The sequence below is a fragment of the Eublepharis macularius genome, chromosome 1 (genome assembly GCF_028583425.1).
Source record: "Eublepharis macularius isolate TG4126 chromosome 1, MPM_Emac_v1.0, whole genome shotgun sequence".
NCBI classification, from domain to species: domain Eukaryota; kingdom Metazoa; phylum Chordata; class Lepidosauria; order Squamata; family Eublepharidae; genus Eublepharis; species Eublepharis macularius.
Genome location: NC_072790.1, coordinates 36,639,676 through 36,663,929, shown reverse-complemented (window position 1 = coordinate 36,663,929; position 24,254 = coordinate 36,639,676). Strand labels below are relative to the sequence as shown.

Sequence of the window (24,254 nt, the reverse complement as noted above, 5' to 3'; positions counted from 1 at the left end):
GTTGTGAAGCTAAAGTGGAAGAGAGAATGGTGTGAAAAGCATCTTTGAGTTCCAATCAGGGAGAAGTGATACAATTTTTTAAAAAGCACATTCACATTTCTCTTTCTCTTACAAGTATCTGCTCAGTAATAATAGTTTTGTCATAAGGCTAGCCCTAAGTTAAATATATTGCAAATGCAGACATTTATAAACAGTCTTGGTAGGGTTTTTTTGTGCCTGGTGCCTGGATTTTGGCAAACATCGTTGAGTACAGCAAAAGAAAAAAATAGACATAGCATGTTGGAGCTTGCTTAACATTTCCATTGACCCAAGGGGGGGGGCGTATTTTGCCAACATCTCCCTTTCCTCTGCAGACCTCCACCTCCCCCATCATGCTGCTTCTAGGCATCCCTAGTAATGCTCTGACATCACTCCCCAGAAGTGACATCAGCACATTTCCAGTACACTCTAGCATTTAAAGAAATAACCATAGAGTTTTGCCCAAATGCTAGAGTGTCACTGGCAATGCTTTGCTGTGACTTCCAGCTGCACAGGGAGTGATGTGTTGGGATGCAACCTGTCACTCCCATTTTCCTGCAATTCTCCATCCACTGCCCAGCTGAGCAGTGGTGAGAAGAACCCATTGATGGCAGGACCCATCAGCAGGAACCTGATATATAGGGTTGCCAGGTCCCCTCACTGATTAGTGGGTGTTGGAGGTGGAGGCATGTTCATGTATACATACTCCCACAGTGCCAGTCTTTTATTTAAAAAAAATCATTATCCATTATTTCTGAAGGGTTCTATTTCTATTCATTAATATTTCTGAAGGGTTGCAACTCAGCGTAATAATGTAAATGCTACCACAGTACCAGTCATGACATCACTTCCAGTGCAACCAGGAAGCAACAGTATCTCTCCAGGCCCCCATACTGTTTTGGGGCTGGAAGTGATGTCATTGTCCAGGGACTCAGGTGCATACATGCCCATTTTCCTGTCCCGCCTAGCCAATGATAGGCAATCTCCAGGCAGCCTGTCTTCTTCCGCTGATTGCCAGCAATCAGCAGACAGAGACAGGAATCCTCGGGAGATTGCCCACCACGGGCGAGCACCTGGGAACCCAAGGGATGTGGCCTTCCTCAGGACAGGGCCCTAAAAATTGTGGCTGTCCCAGCTGAGTTGGACCAATTCCACATTTATTTACTGGATAGCTAAAAGAGGTGTCTGTGGCAATTAGAGATGAGCACGAACCAGAAAAAAAAACCAAACCATGCAGTTCATGGTTCATCAAATTTCACAAACCACGAACCACAAACTTTCACGAACCTGCCCCTGTTTCGCAAACCGGTTCGTTTGGTTCGTGAAAACGTCACATCCAGGTCAGAAAATTATCACTTCTGGACCAGCAGAAGGTCTGCAGGAAGTCCATCCCCTGTTGCCTAGGAAACTGATTGATTGGCACCAAGCTGTCTGCAGTCATGAACCAAAAAACGATCCACACGAACCAGCCTAAAAGTTTGTGGCAGTTCGTCAGAAACGGGATCTGATGAACCACAGTTCGCGAACCACAAACTGGCCTCGTTCGTGCTTAAGTTTGGTTCGTATTTCAGTGCGTGCCCATCTCTAGTGGCAATCACATGCCCAAGTTATTGCTTTGACACTCTTATTGCTCTTTTTAGCATTTTTTCCCTCTCTCAAGTGGCCATGCAGGCAGTCATGCGGAGATGTTTTAAAGCCACTTCTTGCTAATCAGAGATGACATGCCACATCTTGTCTATTCAAAACAGGCTCTGACTGTTTTGGAAGAAGCTGGAAGTGAAATGTGTTAGCCTGACTTTGCTCCTGGAGGCTCCGCTTTCAAGGAAACTGATATTTTCCTCATGGGATTTTAAGTGCTGTTTTTGGTCTGTCCGGCCAAATGCAGGGCCCTGTGCTTCATGTAAATCACACCATTTTCAGGGCATGTAGTCTCAAGCTTCAAATCTGATACTGCTTCCATTAGTCAGGTGCCTGGAGTTCTTGCCATAGCCATGTCAAATTTAGTTTACGGTATTTTAAGTTACGCCGCCTCACAGGGACAGCTTAACAGCGGGAAGTTTCTGGAGACTAGATACCCATGAAGCACATTCTCTGACTGGTTTAGCCACACCTTAAATATTTCTCATCTCACTCTTTTTGAGAAGAAGATTTGTGTTTTTAACTTCAGATGGACAACTTTCACAAAAATACATTTCCAGTGGTGTTGCCAGCAGGCCAGATTTTGAGGAAGCCTGGCAACCAACGAGAGACTGGGGGGGCAGAGACATAGGAGGCAGTTGTCAGTGACAGCACAAAGTCATGCCTCTCTAGGAATGGCCAGAAACTCTATGGTAAAACCATAATGTTTTTCAAAGTTATGTCACACTTTCACATTGATTTTTTTTTAAATTCTCCCAACAGCCACTGGGAGGTGGAAGTCCTCCAGCCCCAGTGGGTAAATGGCAACCCTAGGCAGAATTCTGAGGGGAGGGGGGTAACAAAAGGAGACTGTAGCTTCATGCGTGAAGTATATATGGCCGTCTGAAGAGAATACCATAAGTCTAGAGTCACTGTGCCACTGCACTTCCAGAACATTGCAGCTCCTGAATGACTTGCAGGTGTATTTTCTGCTTTCATGCCTTATAGTCTCCCTTAATAGATCTAGCCATAGAGATGTCAGTTCCAGAGGGGCAGCAACATGAGTCTGTTGCATGAAAACCAGGGCTTTTTTTTCAGCTGGAACACGATGGAACGGAGTTCCGGGACCTCTTGAAAATGGTCACATGGCCGGTGCCCCCGCCCCCTGATCTCCAGACAGAGGGGAGTTTAGATCGCCCCTCCGCACCACCGGCCATGTGACCATTTTCGCCGAGGACAATTTAAACTTTAAAAAACTCCCCCCTTATACTGTGTAAAAATATGACTAAACAACAACAAAAGGAGCTGATGGATAAGGTGGAATGTGAAGTAGTGAACAAGGCTAAGTACTTGGGAGTGGAAGTGACAGGGAAGAATATTGACTTATATAAGAATAACTACGACAAGTTATGGCAAAAAATAGATAAAGATATGATTAGATGGAATAAAATGAACTTGTCATGGTTTGGTCGTATTGCAGTAATCAAGATGAATGTTCTTCCAAGAATGATGTTTTTACTACAGACAATACCTGTCACGGGCTGGGCCAGCCCAAGCAGGGTGGTTCAAGTCCAAACCTTAATGGCAGAGTCTGAGGGGAGTTCCAAGAGCAAAAGCCAGGTCAAACCGGTGGTCAGAGCACAAGATAACGCCAGGAGTGAGTCCAGAGTCCAAGAGCAAGGTCAGGTACAATCCAAGGTCATTTACCGGTAGTGTCAGGTCCAAAAGCAGGCACAGGCACGGGCGAGGTTCACAGAACACGGAGTGGTTGCAGGCAATAGACACGTTGCTTCCACGCCCGGCAGTTCCTCCAGACTGGCTCTTATAGCCAGGCGTGGTTTTCAGTCAGCTGCTGGGGCTCCATCCTGACACTACTCATCATCACTCTTCAGCAGCTGGCGTTGGCTCAAGAGGCGAGCACTGCGCCGTCTCTCCTGCAGTTCCAGTCTCTGGCGCTGCCTGCGGCGTTCCTTGGGCGTGGGTGAACCTGGGGGGGTGGAGGCTCTTGGCTGCGCTGCACCTGTAGAAGTCCCTGGCTGAGCTTCCCCTGTGGTGTAGGAGCTAGAGGGTGCTGGTGTCTCAGCTGCTGGCTGCAAGCTCTGATCAGCCAGCAGCTGTTGCTCCTGATTGCTGGCTTCTGCTGAATCAGGGCTAGGGCTGGCTACACAGGTCTCCTCTTCTCCTGAGGAGTCCTGGCTGGCTACACGAGGCTCCTCTCCTCCAGAGGAGACCTCACTCTCAGACTGGGCCATGACACCATCCCCCCTCCCAAGGCCCCCCCTCCTCTGTGGTCCAGGCAGCCCCGGTTTCTGCGGATAGGCCTGATGGAATTGTCGGACTAGGCGGGGGGCATGGATGTTCACAGCAGGCTCCCAAGAGCGGTCCTCCGGCCCATACCCCTTCCAGTCCACCAAGTACTGTACGTGCCCCCGCCGGCGACGGGAGTCTAGAATCTGGGCAACCTCATATTCTTCGTGCCCCTCGATGGTAATTGGAGGCGGAGGGGGCGGTGGCCCGGGATGGTGCGGGTCTGGCGGTGAAGCTGGGACTAGAAGGGACCGGTGAAACACAGGATGGATTGGGAGGGTTGGTGGTAGTTGCAGGCGATAGGCCACAGGGTTCACCTGGTCTGTGATTACGAAGGGTCCGAGGAACCGGGCATCCAGCTTTTTGGAGGGCCGTTGGCTGCGGATATGGCGGGTGGATAACCAGACCTGATCGCCCACGGACAGGGGAACACCAGGTTGCCGTTTCCGATCCGCAGCCTCCTTGTAGCTTTCCTTGGTAAGCTGGAGTTGCTCCCGTAACAGCTCATGCATGGATTGGAGTTCTTGGAGGTGATCATCAGCGGCTGGGATTCCCGACAAGGTTGCTGCGGTAGGGAAGAAACCGTGGTGACCATAGTTTGCCATGAAGGGGGTCTGCTGGGTGGAGGAATGCACTGCATTATTATATGCAAACTCGGCCAAAGGCAGTAGAGCTAGCCAGTCATCCTGTTGATGGTTTGTGTAGCATCTCAGATACTGCTCCAGGGTCGCATTGGTGCGCTCTGTCTGCCCGTCAGATTGGGGGTGGTGTGCTGAGGATAGGTGAACTTGGGTGCCAAGGAGGGAGTGCAGGGCCCGCCAGAACCGAGAGGTGAATTGAACTCCCCAATCAGAAATTATATGATCTGGACGTCAGTGGAGTCGAAAGACGTGCTGAAGGTACAGGTGTGCTGTTTCCTGAGCAGTGGGGGGTCCGGAGCAGGGAATGAAATGAGCCATCTTTGTGAACAAGTCCACCACCACTAGGATGCAGGTGTGGCCTTTGGAGCAGGGCAGGTCTGTAATGAAATCCATGGAAATAGTCCTCCATGGGCCAGTGGGTGTGGGGAGTGGATGCAAGAGACCAGAAGGTTTGCCGGGGACGTCTTTGGCCCGTCTACATGTTTCACAGGCTGCCACATACCGGGCCACATCCGATTGCACCCGGGGCCACCAGAAGTCACGGGTCAAGAGGTGGGTTGTCTTGTGGCGGCTGAAGTGCCCGGCAGGTCTAGAATCGTGGACCAGCTGCAGCACCTTTGTTCGTAATGAGCCTGGGGGTACATAAATCCGGCCTCGGTGGGTCAGTAGCCCCTCTTCCTCTGCAAATTCATCTGCCTGGGGCTGGGGAGACCCCCGGACGTTCTGGAGGTATTTCTGGGCAACTGGGTCCAGTAACTGTTGAGTCTGTATCTCCTCCACCAGCCCCGGAGGGGGTTGCGTGGCGGCGAAAGTTTCTGGAGCCAGGATGGTCATTGGAGGTGGTTCCAGGTCGGGGGATGTGTGGTACTCCGGCTTCCGGGACAGAGCATCGGCCTTCTTATTCTGGGAGCTGGGAACGTAGGTGATCCTGAAATCAAAACGGGAGAAGAACAACGACCAGCGAATCTGTCTCTGGTTGAGACGGCGTGCAGTTTGGAGGTGTTCAAGGTTCCGGTGGTCAGTGAGCACTTGGACTGGGTACCGAGCCCCCTCCAGATGATGCCGCCAAACCTCGAAGGCTGCCTTTATTGCCAGCAGCTCCCACTCCCAGATGGTGTAGTTCCTTTCGGCGGGGGTCAGCTGGCGAGAGTAGTAAGCACAAGGCTGTGGAGTGCTGGAGGGGGTTGCCCGTTGGGAGAGCACTGCTCCGATGGCGGTGCTGGAGGCATCTGCTTCGACCAGAAAGGGTAGCTGGGGATCCGGGTATCGCAGGACTGGTTGCGTGGTGAAGCGAGTCTTTAGGGTCAGGAATGCCTCGCTGGCTTCCGGTGTCCAACGGAAAGGTTCTCGAGGCCGGAGAAGTCGAGTGAGTGGGACGGCTATGGCTGCAAACTGGGGGATGAATTGCCGGTAGTAATTGGCAAACCCCAGAAACCGCTGTACATCCTTCCGAGAACGGGGGGCTTGCCAAGTCTGTACAGCCTCGACTTTAGCTGGGTCCATTTGGATTCCGTGGGGTGATAATACATGGCCAAGGAATTCCACAGTAGGCCTGTGGAATGCACACTTTTCCAATTTGGCGAACAGGCCATGCTGCCGGAGTCTTTGCAGCACCGTGCGCACATGCCGAGTATGTTGCGACGCGTCACGTGAATAAATTAATATGTCATCCAGATAAACGATGACGAACTGATCCAGGATATCTCGAAAGATGTCGTTCATCAGTCTCTGGAACACAGCTGGTGCATTAGTCAGGCCAAAGGGCATTACCAGATACTCGTATTGCCCATATCTGGTACTGAAGGCGGTTTTCCATTCATCACCTTCCCGGATGCGCACTAGGTTGTAGGCTCCCCTGAGATCCAGCTTGGTGTAGATCTGGGCTCCTGCTCCAAGAGGTCAGGGATCAGAGGCAGCCGATACCGGTCTCGGGTGGAGATTTTGTTCAGGGCCCGGTAATCATTACACAGCCGGAGTTCCCCGTTTTTCTTTTTAACGAAGAGGACTGGGGCAGAGGTAGGTGAGGTAGAGGGGCGGATGAACCCTCGCCGCAGGTTGGTGGTGAGAAAGTCCCGGAGTGCTGCCAACTCTAGCTCAGACAACGAGTACAGGCGTCCCACCGGCAGAGGGGCATCAGGAATCAAGTCAATGGTGCAGTCATACGGCCGATGAGGGGGGAGTTGGTCTGCTCCTTTTTCCTCAAACACATCTCTAAGATCCACGTATTCCTCTGGCAGTGCCGAAACCTCCGGTGCAGCGGCCACCATAGGCCTTGGGCACGGATTTTCATGTGGGCATGGTTCCCGGAAACGAAGGTCTAACTGGCCCCACCGAACAATCGGATCATGGCGGCAGAGCCAGGAAAGTCCCAAAACCAGCGGAAACTGGGGAATGCCCACCACATCAAAACAGAGCCGCTCCTGGTGCCGCTGGATCTGCAACAGGAGGTCCTGGGTTTCCTCAACCACTGGCCCAGAACGCAGGGGCCGCCCATCGATGGCCTCAACAACAGTGGGATTCTTCTTTGCCCGCAAGGGAATCTGGTGTTGTGCAGCGAACTTGGCGTCCATGAAGCAGCGGGAGGCCCCCGAGTCTATCATGGCATACACGAATAGCCAACGTCCATCAGGCAGGCACAACTTGACTGGCACAAGGAATGGTTCTGGGGGGTCACCGGAGGCACTGGCTGTTCCCACAAGTGGTTTAGGGTGCGCCGACTCCAGGCTTATGGCTAGGGTCCTTCTTTTGGCAGGGCAGCCATCAGCATAATGGCCCACCCCACCACAATACCAGCAGAGGTTGTGGTTTCGGCGCCTCTCCTTTTCCTCTGGGGGCAAGTGGTTACAAGGTACCCCCACTGGCGTGGGCTCAGCCGGCTTTTCAGGCAAGGACCGGGGTGGAGGTGGATGCCTTAGCGCACGCGCTTGTCTCCGGCTCTCCAGCCGTCCATCTATGCGGAGACATAGAAGAATGAGCGCTTGCAGTCCTCCTGGTCGTTCGGATCGGGCCACTTCATCCAACACTTCATCAGACAGCCCTTCCAGGTACTGGTCAACCAGGGCCGCTTCATTCCAGTCCAAGTCCTGTGCCAGTAACTGAAATTCGGTGGTATATTGGGCTACAGTCCCATCCTCCTGGGTGAGGGCACGGATCCTCTGGTTAGCTTTGATGGCTTTCAGGGGGTTAGCAAAGGCAGCAGTGATGTGAGCCACAAAGCTTGGAAAATCCCCTAGCAGAGGGGATTTGGCCAGTAACAAGGGTGTGGCCCATCTTGCTGCCTGCCCCTTTAACAGACTGAGGATGAAGCAGACTTTGACTTTATCTGTGGGGAAGTCTCTGGCCCGGAGTTCAATATATAGCTGGCATTGGGCGAAAAATGCTGGGAATTCCTCCACATCACCCTCAAAGCTGTCAGGAGGCTTCACTGGGCACTTTACAGGCAGAGGTGCAGCAGGTGCTGCTGCAGAGTCACCAGTGCATGAGTTAGTTGCAGTACCTGGTCCTGCAGCAGTGCCAGGCTCCCCGGGGTGGGCGTTGCCGCATCCATGCCGGGAAGTTTGGGTGGAAGCAATCTGTCACGGGCTGGGCCAGCCCAAGCAGGGTGGTTCAAGTCCAAACCTTAATGGCAGAGTCTGAGGGGAGTTCCAAGAGCAAAAGCCAGGTCAAACCGGTGGTCAGAGCACAAGATAACGCCAGGAGTGAGTCCAGAGTCCAAGAGCAAGGTCAGGTACAATCCAAGGTCATTTACCGGTAGTGTCAGGTCCAAAAGCAGGCACAGGCACGGGCGAGGTTCACAGAACACGGAGTGGTTGCAGGCAATAGACACGTTGCTTCCACGCCCGGCAGTTCCTCCAGACTGGCTCTTATAGCCAGGCGTGGTTTTCAGCCAGCCTATACCAATGTGAATTATTCCTGCGGAAGTAGTAAACCCAAGAACAGAATATGCAGGGGAAGACTGGTTGACATATATAGAAATTCTTGAGATACAACAGAATAACTATATGCTTAAAGGTAATGAAGAATTGCCATTCCAATATGGATGGTTTCGATATATGCAGATAAAAGACTTACATGAGAAAGATAAAAGAAAAAATGGTTTTAGACTACAAAATTCTGAGATTGAGGAGTGTTTCCTTCAGGGGGGGAAGAAAATAATTTCTAAAATTTATAAGATATTACTGAAATGGTTTACAGAGGAGGAAGTTGTTAAAGTTCAGATGGTCAAATGGGCAATAAACTGTAATAAGGAAATTTCAATGGAAGCTTGGGAAAAGGTTTGGAAAAATGTAGTTAAGATTTCAGCATGTACCACTGTGCGTGAAAATGTATACAAAATGTTGTATAGATGGTATTTAACACCGAAGAAGTTGGCCAATGGTAACAGCGTGAAGTGTTCATTCTATCATATGTGGTGGACTTGTGATAAGGCTAAGCAGTTCTGGGGGGATATAGTTAATGTTATGTCAGAAATTTTACAAAGGAATATAAACAAACCCCCGGAATTGCTGTTATTATGTATGAACCTAGATTTTGACAAAATGGACAGAGTTATGGTGTTTTATATGATCACGGCGGCTAGAATGTGTTATGCACAGATGTGGAAGATTCAGGAGATACCATCTATGGAAGATTGGATTTTGAAAGTTCTGAATATGGCAGAAATGGACAAATTAACAAGGAAACTGAAAGAACAAGAAGAACTGGACTATACATCAAGCTGGGGAAAATTTAAGAAATATGTGGAAAAAAAGTGGGACATTATTATTATAGATTTTAAGAATTTATACGATATACTTTTTAGATTAAGTTGGGTATGGAAAACTGCTGGGAGTCACCAGAAAAAGGGGGGGAAAGATGGGGAAAATGCAATGGGGTGGATAATGATATTGATTTTTATGTTTATGTTTGTAAACCCATCCAATAAAAATTCTTTAAAAATAAAAATAAAAAACTCCCCCCTTGTTCCAGCTGACCCAAAGTGACATCATTGTGTGGTCCTGAGTTCCACCACCTCTTTCCCCAGAAAAAAAGTCCTGATCAAACAGAGTCTTATACCAGAGACAAAGTCTTATTTACTTCATTTATAGCCCTCCTTTCTCCCCAATGAGGACCGAAATGCCTTACAGCATTCTCCACTTTTCCATTTTCATCCTCACAAGAACCTTGTGAGGTAGATTAGACTATGTCACAGGCCCAAGTTCACCCAGCAGGTTTCTATGGCAGAGTGGGGATTTGAACTTGGGGCTCCCTGATCTTGGTCCAACACTCTAACCACTACACCACACAGGCCTCTATGGACACATATAAAGATAAACACATTTCACTGCAGCAGAAACATTAGTGGTCCAGAGTCTACTTTGTTAAATGCAGTAATGGCTGGTTTCCATATGTTTAAGGAGGTTTTGTTTCATCTTTGGGGACTTTTTTTGTTGTTAGATGGGAGAAACAAGAGTGGAAGCTGGAGTTCCTTGTAGAAACCTACTTTTCTAATTTCAACATCGAATCCAAAGAGAACACTTGTGCATCTCCCCGGCATCAACAAGAAAATCTGAAAGTGAGTTCCTGGATGGATTCCAGCTTCCACCACCCCGTGTCCTTGAAGGAAGAGGGGGATGTGGTGTCCTTACTGAATGGCATCGAAAAGCTGATGCCGGAGGCACCATGGCTACTGCGCCACGCAGGCCCAAAGCGCCCGAATCAATCGCAGAATGCGGCACCAGCAAGTGATGTCATCACCCACACCGTGTTTTGCTATCACGTTTAGTAGTGGTTGCTTCTACATGGCTACATCTTTGGGACTAGAGTTGCCAACCTCCAAGTGGGGGCCTAGAGATCTCCCAGAGTTACAACTGCCCACCAGATTATAGAGATCTGATTGAGCTTCCTCCCTACCCCAAACCTCTTCAGGCTTCATCCCCAAGTCTCCAGGAATTTCCTAGCCCAGAGCTGGCAACCATACTTGGCACCGTCTGGTACGGGCAGTGTATCCTTTCCCACGTTCAGTCCCACTCTGTGTTGGGAGCTGGAACTTTTCCAGCGACACATTATGCAAGCTAGTGCTGAAATATATCCATAACTAATGCCCAAACAAGACCTCCTTCTTTAGATATCACTCTACAAGCATAAAAATTACCCCCAGACACAAAACTTACTAGCACATTTCTTTTTACAGCTTCCTTATCTAAAGTTCTGCAATTAACTTTTCCACGCCCTCGTTCCAGTAAGTTTGTCTTATCCATTTGGCTAAGGAGGACAAATGAGGCAATTTTCTGTTATTAACAATAGTTTTTTTAGCTGCCAAAACTGTAGGTTTAAAAGTTCTTGTGTGCCCTTGCAATGCAGCTGCTTGTTATGCAGCCCCAAAATAAACTCTTCAGGGGAAAAAAAACCCTACTTGGGTGAGTCATACACAATGCCTCTCCAACCATTAATGGGGGAAAAACAACAACTCCGACATGGCAGAGATTTTTGGACAATGAAGAAGAATATGTTCAAGACTGCTGTTGTTCTGTGTGCTGCCTCCTACATGGGTCACAGTGAGTGTAACCCATTGTAGTTATTTTAACCGGGGCACAGCAAAATGTATACAACACTTTTGTCTGATGCCAAAGGAGAGGCCTCCGGTAGCCTTGACTGGAATGGGTTTGCTGAGTGCCATGAAATAGAAGTCCCTCTCAGCAAACACCAAAGCTAGCTTTTCTCTCTTGACAGATACCAAAGTAAATTATTGGTTGGCTTAAATGATCCTGAGCTTGATCTGTGGCAAGCAGGCACCTCTGAGCTTGATGAACAGAACCAATTCACATGTTATGAAGTCCTCCTTCCTGGTCGACAGGTGCATTCTGGGAGTTCCATGCTTCACAGGCCCTTGTGTGCATAATTTATATCAGGAGTGCAGTGGGCGGGGAAAGGGGGCTTATGTCTTCTTTGCCGGCATCTTTTTCTGGCCCTTAAACAGCCCCGGGAAAGCCGCTATTAACTTGCGTTTATCACAAACCGTGTTTCCTTAAGTTGGAAAACAGTGGCTCCCTGGGGCTGTTTCATGTTGGTAGAACGGCATGGGTGGGAATATTTAACCCCCCTCTCCCTATGGTCCCCGGCTAAATCTGTTTTGTGCACACCTGGGAATTAACTTCTGAGCATGGAATTCCAGAGCATGTCTGGTAACAGAACCCATGGTAAATGTGGGCGAGGCAAGAACTTTGTAATATGTGACTTGGCCCTCAGTTCCTCTTTCCTGTGTTTCTGGCACACTCATTTGTACTGATGTAATCTATGGTTGTATTCTCTTATAAGGGTTAATTGGTTGAGGATAGTTTTAAAAGTGTGGCATGGAATTGTCAATGTGCATGTTAATGTATAGAAAGACAAACAAAAAGTCAGTCATTGCACTGAGAATCTTTCATTTGAAAATTTAACTTAGGGCATACCGCTGAGGAAGGGGAAGACGATAGAATTTATGGGAAACAAAAGAGCATATATGTCCAGTTCAGTTACATGCACACAGGCTTAGATCAATTCCATGCCATGTATTTGATCCATCTTTGCTACTGATCGAGGTGGTGTGAAATAGGAAGGGCAATACCGTGTGGTAACCAGAATACACACAGAAAAACAAACCCACAGTAATAAGGTTTACAGACCCATACAATAATTATGCAGTCACACAAATGTAACAAAATAAGCCAAAAAACTTTATATATATATATATATATGTCTAAGTTCAGGCTGCTGTTCACAGCTATTAAGTAAGCGCTATAGAGAATGCACAAACCAAAAGTCCTCCCCTGACAGGGTGTAAACGTCCCAAAAATCACTTTCAAATGTTGTGGAAGGTATTCCTTTCTTCTTGTATACAGTGGTCTATGATGGAAACGTTCCTGAGACCAATTCCATGTGCTCAACAGGGATCCATATGGAATTGGAGGAGTGAATGTAACTTTGCAGAACTGCACAACCACCAATTGCACTGCACTCTTGAAAAAGAGATTACGAAACAGGAGTTCAGCTTGCGCCCTGTTGAGCGCATGGTGGTCTGTCATCTTCCCTGAGGGCTGGACGTCTCAGCTGTGGTCTCTCCTGGTGGGGAATTGGTCTGAGGAACGTTTCCATCATAGACCACTGTATACAAGAAGAAAGGAATACCTTCCACAACATTTGAAAGTGATTTTGGGGATGTTTACACCCTGTCAGGGGAGGACTTTTGGTTTGCGCATTCTCTACAGTGCTTACTTAGTAGCTGTGAACAGCAGCCTGAACTGATGGAGGTGGGGCAGGCTTTTGTCCCACTTCCACACAGCACTAAGGTGCTCTGATGTACTTTCCAGCTTTTCTCTGGCTTTGCTACAAGCTTTCATAAATTTGCTTTACTATGGTCTTTTAGGAAAGATTGCAGCGGACCTGGGGTAGCTGATGTGTGGATGGGGAAGTCTTGCTTTCCTAGGCCGACCCCATTTTCCTTTGTGGAGTTTCATGTCATGGCCCATTTTGCCACCAGCATTCTCATTTTCTTAAAAAAAGGAAATTGACAAATTGCTGCAGCATTATAACTATCTTTTTGCTAAGTCTTCTGAATTCTCCGTTTTCATTGCAGAGATATCTCCACAACAAAGGGGCTAGAGAATTGTTTTTTAGAAAGAAGAAAGCTGAGAATTCACCCAGTAGATAAATTATTATAATGATAAACTATACATCACCATGAGCAATTGGGGCAAGGAAAATGTGAGAAAACCCACAAAATAGCTTTGCTCTCTGGCAGTCACTTTAAGATCCACCCGCACATCACACTTCCTTATGTTTGCTGAGGAAGAACATGAGGCATTTCTCTTGCACATGGATGAGAGTTTTGTGCCTCCCAAATGCATAATGGGTTGTTTCTCTTTGCAACCAATCAGGTGAGAAGAAGTGGCTTTTGCTCCCCCCCCCCCTCCATGATGTCTTCACATCCACAAAATGCCCCATGGAGCTTTTATCGGTTCCATTGTGAAATGTGTATGTAGACAAGAAAATAACATGTTTTTTAGTACAGAGATAATAGTGGCTCTATGGGGCAGTTTGAGAATGCAAAAACAGCGAGGGCGAGGTCTGGGAGGTACAAAACTTCTGCTGCATGTTGAGACAAAGTCCTTGTGTAGCTCCTGAACAATCATGAGTAGAGATGGGCACGATCCGCATTACGATTGAAAAAAACCCACGATAATGGCGATCGCGCGATCATGACCCTGTGGATCGTGATCGTCCATGGCCAACGATCAAGCGATCGGGAAAGGCCTGGATCGTTGTGTTCGGGCTCGGATCGGGGATCCAGACACTCAGGCGCCAGCAATCTATTCCCCTGGCAACGGAGCCAGGGGAAAGCTTGAGCTCTGTTTGCCCTCCTTCTGTCGCCCTGGAAACCCGAATGGAAGCCCAGCTTTCCTTGATCAGCAGGGCTTCCTTCCATCCACGGAGCAGCAAAGCAGTCACAAGTTGGGAGAAGACACCCAGGGGAGGGAGGGGGAAAGGGGTGTTCTGTAGCCAGGCCCGGTGGCCGCCGCCACCACCCACCTTCCCACATAGCTGGGAATAGCAGCATGGCCCGCTTTGGCCTCCACGATCCACGATCCACGGCTCGGGAACGGGAGATGATTGGTGTGGATCATTAATTCGGGATCGTCGCTGGCACTGATCCACGATTAGCTGGATCGTTAATTTTTTTGGATCGTGCCCATCTCTAATCATGAGGACTTTGTAAGGTGAAGATGGAGCCTTACTTTAAGGCACAGGTTTCCCATTACTCATAATCATAGTATAACTCCTCTGGCAGAACATGATACCTTCTGGAGCAACACAAACAAGACAGAGCCCTGTTCTGAGGAACTAGCAATCTCATATGGTCATATGATGAAAGTTTGGCCTCTGTGATGATGGAGGTGGGGAAAACAAGGAATATGTCTTTTCATGTTGCCTATACTTTGACTTTCAGGTAGATACAAGGATTGTGCCAAAGGAAATGGTAAGTTTGGGGGAGGAATCTGAAGGAAGAAAGAGAAGTAGCATCACAAAGATAGTCTGAGAAGACACTCCAGCCACAAGGGGCCATAAGAGGAGAAAGAGCGGAGTCATTTAAGTGAGAGACTTTTGGTCAGCTAAAGGAGGCTGTTGAGTGAAGCTCTCCAGTATGGAGAAGTATGTCAGGGTATGAGGGAGAAGAGATGGAAGAAGGCGGCTGTTGAGGGTTTTGAGAGTAAGGAAGAGTTTGTGCTGGAGATGGGAAGCAAACAGGAAGTCAACGTAGGGATTTTAGGAGGGGTGTCTCTCGGTCTTTCCCAGAGCCTCCAATTGGTCCCCCTCTCCTTCCCCATTGAAAACAACGGCCATGAAAATTATGAGAACAGAAAAAAAGTACGAATTTTGACATTGACCCAGCAACACCCCACCAGAAAACTACCAATCATGTTAAACATTTCACCCAACAACTTCAGATCCAAAGTCACAACAGAAATTTTCTAGATGCATGCCCCTAGTCGCCACTCTTTGGTCTGAAAATTCCAAAAGCACTGTGACATCCCTTACTGTTCCGAAACTGGAAGTAATGTTCTGGCATCGATCAATGCCATCCTGCCCCCCCCCCCGCCCGCATTTCCTCGCTTCCATTTCATTGAGTGAGGGTGGAGTAAGAGAAGCAATGGCTGGAAGTTGCCCAGTGGAAACAAATACGTGGTAACCCTATCAATGTTTTCCTGTGGTGGCACACTGGAGGAGAAGGGCATACAGTAGACTTTTAGAAGGCTGTCTTTCAGGGACACTTGTCTACCACTGCTGCTTTTTTCACTGAGGATCCCTTGATAAAATCTATCGGCATTTTTGTTGATTGGGTTCATTTGGGGGAGTTGTTGTTTTCCTCCTTTCCAACTGTGTACCACCCACTGATGCAGTTCATGCTACCTGCTTTCATTATGCATGTAATACTACTTGATTTGCTGGTTTTAAGACATTTTATGCTTTCTCCTTTCCCACTGGGTACCTCCCACTGATACATTTTATGCCACCTGCTTTTATTATGCACCAGTGGGAGGTACACAGTGGGAAGGGAGCAAGCATAAAATGTCTTAAAACGAGCAAATGAAACAGCATCGCGTACATACTACATATCAGGTAGTACTAAATGTATGAGATGCATCTTGACTGGCTGGTTTTAAGACACCTTTTGCCAGGGGTCCCCATCTTGTTGAGCTTGCAGGCCCTTTTGGAATTTCGAGAACAGGAAGTGGGTGCCCCACAAAATGGCTGCCATGGGGCCTAGAGCCAATCACAAAATGTTGGGAGGTTCTAAGCCAAATCTTCTTGTGTGAGGGGGCAGTTGTTGAGAATGTGTGGTCCCTGTAGACACAAAGATGATGCCTGCTGGGCTTTTCTCAAAGCATTTCTGTTCCAGTGAGGTGGCGGAAAGGTAGAAAATGGCTCTTTGCTTGGGGAAAGAGATGCTTCATTGAAGAAACAAGTGAGTGCTAGGAAACTCATTGGTGAATGCATGATGCCTATAGACACCACAGAGGGGAGGACTGTTTTATGCCCTCTGCTTTTGGGGTTTGTGTGTATCTGCGAATGGTTGGATACAAGCCAATGATAGCTTGTCTAATAACATCTGTCTGTCTGTCTATGATACAGGGCTGGATCTAGGGTTGCCGGCGCCCAGGGCAACCCTAGTCCGACTGCTCGCGTGGTGACATCATTTAGGTGACGTCATCACGCAGGGTGGAGCGGCGGAGGCAGCGTGCAGGGCTGGGAAACCGCCCGTGCCATTCACCTCCCCGCAGGTGAATGGCGCAGGCGGCAGCCAGCTTGCCACGCACCCACTGTCCTGCAGGGCAGGCAAAAGGCAGCACGGGGGGCTGCAAGGCCACCGCCCCCTGTCCTATGGGGCAGGCGAATGGCACGGATGGCCACACTGCCTTTTGCCTGCCCTGCAGGACAGGGGTGAATGGCGTGGGCGGTCGCGCTGCCTTTTGCCTGCCCTGCAGGACAGGGGACGCGCGGCAAGCCAGCCACTCCCTGTTCTGCGGGGCAGGCGTATGGCAGTGTGGGGGGCTGCGAGGCTGACCGTGCTGCCGCCCATGCACTCCCAGCAGCTGGCAGTTGCTCCCGGCACCCCCTCCCTGGCAGCGCCAGGGGTGGACTACCCCCCCTGCCCCTCCTCTATCCGGCCCTGCTATGATATAAAACAAGCTAGCATCGGCCAGTATCCAGCCATCCGCAGACTTGGCTGAACAGGACATTTCCTCTTCCCCCTCCTGCTGCAGCCAACTTTGCCCCCTGAAATTCTGTTCCTGGGAGAGTGGTCCCTCAGGAACAGCATAGGCAGTAAAGTGGTCCTCTGCATTAAGAGCAGGGAATCTGTCAAAATCTGCAAGTGGAAATACCATTCCCTGGAAAGGACTGCATAGTTGGAGACATGACATGAATGGCTTTTTAAAAACTGTATCGATAGTTTATTTTATCTCTTGTACTTATTATCTCTTTGTGATCCTCCCAAAGGACCAAGCTGCAATTCCGGCATACAGATCCTCAGAATAAATCAGTACATGTCCGAGGAATCTTGGGATTCTCTGGAACTCTGTTTTGAAAACGGTTAGAGCACAGGGAAGGAATTCATGTGAAATCCCGAGATTGGAGAACCGTCTGTTTGATCCCTGTTTTAGCACACCCTGTGACCCTTTACCTGGCAATGTTACACTAAGCTTCTTCATCTCTCCCTTAGTGCACCTGTTAATGCTAGAAGTGCAAACCAGCTTTTTGAGTTCTCGGGCAAGTTCCATGCTGCTAAGGAGCCCACACGTGTCCTCGGTGCTTATTAGCATCTGTCGGCAAGCCGTGATGAAGAGAGCAGGTGGTCACTGCTGTTTGGCAAATGGCATCTGTGCTAATGCTGTTGACTGTACAGGAGATACCTGTGATTTTTCTGACACCGCGGTGTTGCTGGCACCCGTTTTTGGCTGGCTGGCTTTAATTATAATGGCTATGCTTTTCTCAGATGACTTCACATCCCTTTCTAGGCTCCACATTATATTCTTCCAGTAATTGCAGCTTTTCTACACTCCCTTTGACTTTAATTTGCAGCTCATCAAAATGTTAACCAACATTTTGTGCATTAGTCTGAAAGGCTATTACTTTTGCACTTTCCCTCTTACTTACTCTTGCTAGACTCGCAGCGCCACCCTGCCCCAAATTGCTTTGTTCTCCTCCTCTGACGTGGATTGAGAGAAATGAGCTCTGTTTTACAGAACAGCCCTGTTGTAAATTAAGGCCCGTCTCCCAACTCTTCCGCGAACCCAGTAAGGTTAGCAGGGCATGAAAATACTTAATGGTTAGTTTGATGGACATGGTAGAAGCTCTTTGCCTCGGACAGGTTTTAGACATAATTGCCAGCAAATCAAGATGAACAGGAACCTGTGGCAAGAATCAGAGAAGTTGACCCCTAACTAGAAGATTGTGTTTTCTCGTGCAAAACTTGCGCGAGAAAACGCGATCTTCCACATTTTTCCCAGCATGATCCGCAATATTCCACAATGTCCCGGCTTCAGGTAAGCCATGTGGAATTGGCCTAGGTTCAGGTTAAAACCATTGGCTTAAAATAATAGGCATCCTCAATGATCAGGGATGGTTGAATGGATACTTGTTTTTCCTTCAAATTCGAGATATGCCTGTGGGGAGTTGGGCCAAGGCACCAGCCCAAGCAGCATGGTCAAAGTCAATTCCAAAGCCTTGGCATGGAGGGTTGGTCCAAATAGCAAGGTCTGGAGGTCCAAAGGTCAGTTACCGGTAGGTCTGAGAGCATGATGTAGGTGAGGTCAAGGCATAGTCCAGAGAGTCATGGGAAACCAGGAAGGGTCCGATGTAGCAGTCTCAGTGGGAGAAGAATTCTGACGTGTCACTTCCATGCCTGGCAGTTCCTCCTGGCTGGTTTTTATAGCCCTGTGCTGAAGGGCCATGTTTATAGTCAGCTGGAGGGTTATCCTACAGCTACTCACTGTTGCTATCAACAAGCAGCTGGCGTCGGACCAGGAGGCGTGCATTGTGGCGTCTCTCCTGTAACTCTAGTCTACACCTCTGTCTGTGGTGCTTCAAAGGTGTGGATGATCCTGGAGGGCCGGAAATGACTGACTGAGCTTCACCTGTTGCATCCGAGCTGTGAGGCGTCAGTGGCTCTGCCCCTGCTGCTGGCTGTGAACTCTGATCAACCTGCAGCTTCTCATCTTGCTTGCTAGTTTCTGCTGAGTCAGAACTGGCTACACAGGGCTCCTCTTCTCCTAAGGAGTCCTTGCTATGACTGAGCCCGGGCTGGCCCATGACAGTGCCTTGGGTGACTGTGACTTTCAGTTTTCCTGCAGATGTGGGCCTATGGTATGAAATATAAGCATGGATATGGATTCTGCATCCAGTGGATTACAGCATCCATGTTCTTGGTAGCTGTAACCCCTCCAACCAAATGGGTCTGCCGGTATCGTTTCCTTTTCTCCCCATTCCACCCCAGTGGTATTTGTGCTATTGTATGGAGGAGGTTGGGGAGAACTAAATTTCAAAAGACCTGGAGTCTCTCTACATGAGCTGCCTCGGCACGTGTTCATCAAGTGTAGGGAGATGCAGTGTTAGCTGGGAATCGTAGTTTAAAAAGACAGAGCTGGCAGAGATCACTCCTCAGAGGGTTTGCTAATTTCATCTTTGTCTCCTAGAAGGCTCTGTCAATTTCACCTCTCCAGTCTAAAACTGTGTGGGATCGCAACCAGAGGGCAGCAAGGAATGGAAATGGGCTGGTGATGCCTTCCAGAGCCGGACTTGGACCTGGAGAGGTTATAATGGGCTGAAGTTTCCCTTCTGGCATTTCACAGCCCCTTCATGCAGCTCCAGTGTATAGCAAAGCCTTTGCCCTGCCGCCAGCTCTGGCTTTTTAAACTACCCTTCCTGGCTAACACTGCATCTCCCGACACGTGTTCTTCATTTGTCAGATGTCTCCTGTAGAGAGACTCCTGGTTACCTTGGCTTGCTAGGGAGTTAGGCAAGGTGCTGCTGGTATGCATGGAGAGGACGGAGGATGGAAGTATGAGCTTGAGTCGGTCACTGTTGCTCAGCCTACATCACAGAGTTGTTGTGAGGATAAAATAAAGGACATGTACACTGCACTGAGTTTTACAGAGAAAGAATGGGATATGAATGTGAAATGGGAATGGGGGGAAATGTACATAGCATTCTTAGAGATAACCAATTATTATCTATTCAGGCTAACTGTGACACATGAGATTTATGTTCAGATGGTGTTTGAGATGGATCTGAGTAGTATGAAGGTGGAACAACTAGCTGAGAATCTTTGCCCAGGAGGTCTGTGATGGCTCTTGGCAGCCCTGGCTGATCCTAGGGGGATCTACTAATAATGCGGATGGGACATTTGTTACAGGTGTTGATTCTGCGGGCATCTCCTGCAAAACTGCCTGCACAGCCTTGACCTATGAGTGGAATGCCCATGATAAATAAAAATTAATAATGCCCTTTACTTACTTACTTACTTACTTACTTACTTACTTACTTACTTCTTCACTGGGGACCCTAAGTGGCTCACATCATTCTACTCCCCACCATTTTATCCTCACAACAACCCTGTGAGGTAGATTAGGCTGAGGGTGTATGACCGGCCCAAGGTCATCCAGGCACCTTCCATGATTCAGAGCTAAGCTCCAAGTGACAACAGACATGTGTGTTTTACTGTGTCGGCAATGCAATTTTACCTGGGAACTGTAGTTTTCAAAGACAGATCAGTGTGGGATCACTAGGAGAGAGGAACTTTGCAATTGTTTTCTTGCAATCTCAACAGAGATGAACTACCCGCCCTTCCCCTCCCCTTCCCCTTCCCCTCCCCTCCCCTCCCCTCCATTGTGAAGTTCTTCTCCCCCAGCAATCCCCCATGGCTCTTTGAAAACTGTCTTTGAAAACTACAGTTCCCAGGTAAAATTGCATTCCAGACACTTTAAAAAACACGTCTAGTGTCACTTGGAGCTTAGCTCAAAGCGGGGATTAGAACCTGGAACTCCCAGATCCTAGTCCAGCACTCTAACCACTACACCACACAAAAGAATACATACAAATGTATGCTCATAATAAATGATGATGATAAATTTTATAATGCAAATACTAAAAAAAAAAAATTGGAGGAAGGTCCTGACAGCTTGCTGACAGCTAGGTAACAGCAGCTGAGTTCCATTTTACTAGTATCCTCTCCCTGCAGGTACTTAATACCTGGGTGGGGCTAGAGGACAAAGTCTCTGAGCATGATCCAAAGAGCTCTTGAAACTTGGCTCTTAGGCCACGGCTCACAGCCTGAGGACTGCACTAGGCAGGTCAGTGGACCAGTCCAGATGCGCTTGTCTTTATTTTCTTTGCCTGATTTGTTTAAACAGTTTTGCAGTTTGGAATGTTCTGTAATCTCTGGATTCTTTGGGGAGAAGAAAAAGCAGTAGAGAAATCCTCCAAGTAAATAAAAAACCTTCACACTCTGATGATTGGTTTTGAAGTACATCTTCCTTTCTGTCCAGAGCCATGGGCATCAAGGGTTCCCCAATGCACTTCAAGAAGCTAGAATCTGCTGCTAACGTACCTTAATTTGTTGGCCTCGCTTGTAATTAATTGGTTAAAACCAAAATAAGTTGAGAGCCACTGGCAAAGTTGATTTGTAAAATGGTATATGAAGCAGAATCCCTTGGTGTAATGCAGAAGTTATGGCAATATAGTCTTGATGTCACATCAGTGTGATATAAGTTATGGCCCATGCCAAGAAAATGTGATATAGCTTTTCATTTCCACTGCCCTTCAGTGTGCAGCAAGGGCAGTTTAGTGTAATATAGAATTATGGTGGCACAACAAAGTAGTACTGTATATATAAAGAGTTTTCACTCTGACATTATACTTATAAATCATTTTTCAATACTGAGCACTACTTGTAGATGTTGCAGCTCAAAGGCCACTCTCTGTATCTCAACATCCCAGGTGGACAATAAGCGGGCACGTTGCTTTCTGTTAATTTGCGGCCAATGGTCCATTGCTTCCCAAAATATCCCATTGGTGCTTTTTATTTGGAGGGATTTTAGGCAAATTATTCAGGCCCCATATTTGACTTGCTTTAATGTACCTAAATGCGCAACTGCTTAGAGTTGTGTCTGCTTTTCACTACTGGGAAGTGGAGCGTTTCACAGAAACTCTCTGTGTGAACAGAAGTTGCTTCCACTTGGCCTGAAAGAGGTTGATTCTCTTCACTATTCCAAATGTCCTGAGGGAAGAATGACTGAGCTATGGGGAGAGAAGATTCCCCTCTTTAGTCACTCACCGTAGTTTCAGTTTCCCCATTCTTCCAGCTTCCTCAGCCTTTCCCACTGAGCTTAACAACAACAACAACATTCAATTTATATACCGCCCTTCAGGACAACTTAACACCCACTCAGAGCTGTTTACAAAGTGTGTTATTATTATCCTCTTGACAATCACTCTGAGGCAGGTGGGGCTGAGAGAGCTCCAAGAAGCCGTGACTGACCCAAGGTCACCCAGCTGGCTTCAAGCAGAGGAGTGGGGAATCACCTGGCTCTCCAGATTAGAGTCCGACTCCTGTCACTCTTAACCACTACTCCAAACTGGCTCACCATTCTTCCTTTCTAATGGATGAAAAGGTAGGGCAGAGTTGTCCCATGGCATGAGACATGCAAACCCACAATCTGAACTGGCGTGGATGTTCTTGAGAGGCCGGGAAGCAGTTCCCACCCTGAACCATAAACATACTGATTATTTTATGTATCGTGACACATACACCCTTCTGACTAGTCAACAAGAAGTCTATAATGATTTCTCAATTATTTCTCCCCTCCTACTATTTCTGCAGATGCTTGTGTGAACCTCCAATGCTACTTGGACAGGGAAGTGTCCATTGAGGCAGGAGAATCAGGTCTGTTTGGGTCTGCCTCAGGTGGTGGGAAAGTCCGACTGTGAGCTTTCTAATTTCTGGTTCTATTTCTTGGTCACACTGGAGTGGGACCAAATGAATCATGAGATCTTTCATCATGACTGGGCTAGTAGTTGCCCCCTGTGTTTCAAAGTAGAGATCCAAACATACGAGGCCATACCAAGACCATTAATGGAGGGGGTGCACTGACTTGGATAGCCCAGGTGAGCCTGATCTCGTCTGATCTCGGAAGCTAAGCAGGGTCGGCCTTGGTTAGTAATTGGATGGGAGACCTCCAACGAAGGCCAGGGTTGGAGAGACAGGCAATGGCAAACCACTTCTGTTAGTCTCTTGCCTTGAAAACCCCAACAGGGGTCACCACAAGTCAGCTGTGACTTGAAGTCACACCACTGGAGAGGGCGGGCAGCCATAATAGCTATCCAAACCAGGAAGTTCAGGACTAGATTCAGAAGCAACTGGTTACGAGAGGCTGTAGTACAAAAACTTGCAATAATATTGGAATTGGGAATCCTGTTGGGGAGGCAGGAGTGGCTAGGGTGGTGAGAGCGCTCTCCAAATGTTCAGTGGCATCTCTTGCCCTTCAAGGGGACATTATTTTCAATAGGGGGGCCAGGTCTCCCTCCTTTGAAACTAATAGCCCTTTAAAGTTTAAAGGGCAGGTGGCCACCACCTACCTGAGGCCAGGGACCCTTCCTTCCAAAGTAGGGAATGGCATGCTTATAGTTTTAATTAAATATCAGGAGTATTGTTCTGATATTTCTGGAATAATAATACTTTCAATATTTAACAACAAGAATAATACTCTTCCCAACTTCCTGATAGGAAATTAAAATGATAATTTTGCTAGCGTACACTCCTAGTGTAGAGGAATGGCTGCGTGGGTCCAGGGATAATCCTGTGGGTGGATAAATCAGTAGTGATAAATTTTAGTATAGAACTCTGGGAAATCACTATTTTGGACTTCTTAAAATGGAGCACAAGGCTGATGTTTTCTGTAGTGTTACAACAACAGAAACAAAGGTGAGCATAAAATAATCTTTCTTGTATTTTAAAAATGGTAGTAATAATAATTAATCAGTTGTACTGATGTTTTAAGAGTTCTTTCCCAAAGAGTCTTCAGATTTAGCCTTTGGCCTCAGTGTTCGCCTACTGAAAAGCGATATAAACCTCTTCTCTAAAATTCCTTCTATGTGACCTGGAAAACTGGATCTGATCGGAGTTCCTCTTGCCAATTACATACCATGATGTATATCTGAGAATGGCAACTTCCATGTCTTTCTCGTATTCACAGCCGCTCTTGCAGAATGGAATCCACATTTTATCCATAGGTATAAATTGGTTTTATTTAATATGTTCCGGTATTTGTTGTAGAGGTTGGTTGCAGTGTGTGTGTGTGTGTGTGTGTATCATGCAGGCGGGAACAGTGAGTGGCATCTTGATATTCTGCCTTCAGCAGAAAAATGTCTTGGGTCATCCTTAAAAAAATGTCTTGCCTCAGGGCCTCAATTACAGGTTATGTCCCTCTTGCCCTGTTTTTAAATGATTTTTTTTCTTTTGCAAATACTGTGCCTGGGATTGTTTTATCAAGGAAGAGAATGCCTGGAGAGAGAGCAAAAGTTGATGCCCTTCCTCCTCTGTTGTTTTCTTGCAGGAAAAAAAAGCTGCTTTTTCTCCTGCTGGGGAGAACTTAAATC

General features: G+C 47.8%; 1 long non-coding RNA gene across 1 annotated transcript in view; it reads left to right on the top strand.

Moving 5' to 3' along the window:
- Positions 1-24,254, top strand: part of LOC129341245 (uncharacterized) — a 36,158-nt gene that overhangs the window by 1,385 nt on the left and 10,519 nt on the right. Inside the window, exon 2 of the long non-coding RNA XR_008598116.1 lies at positions 10,020-10,137. This is a non-coding gene — a long non-coding RNA (uncharacterized LOC129341245). The remainder of the gene's footprint in view (positions 1-10,019; positions 10,138-24,254) is intronic.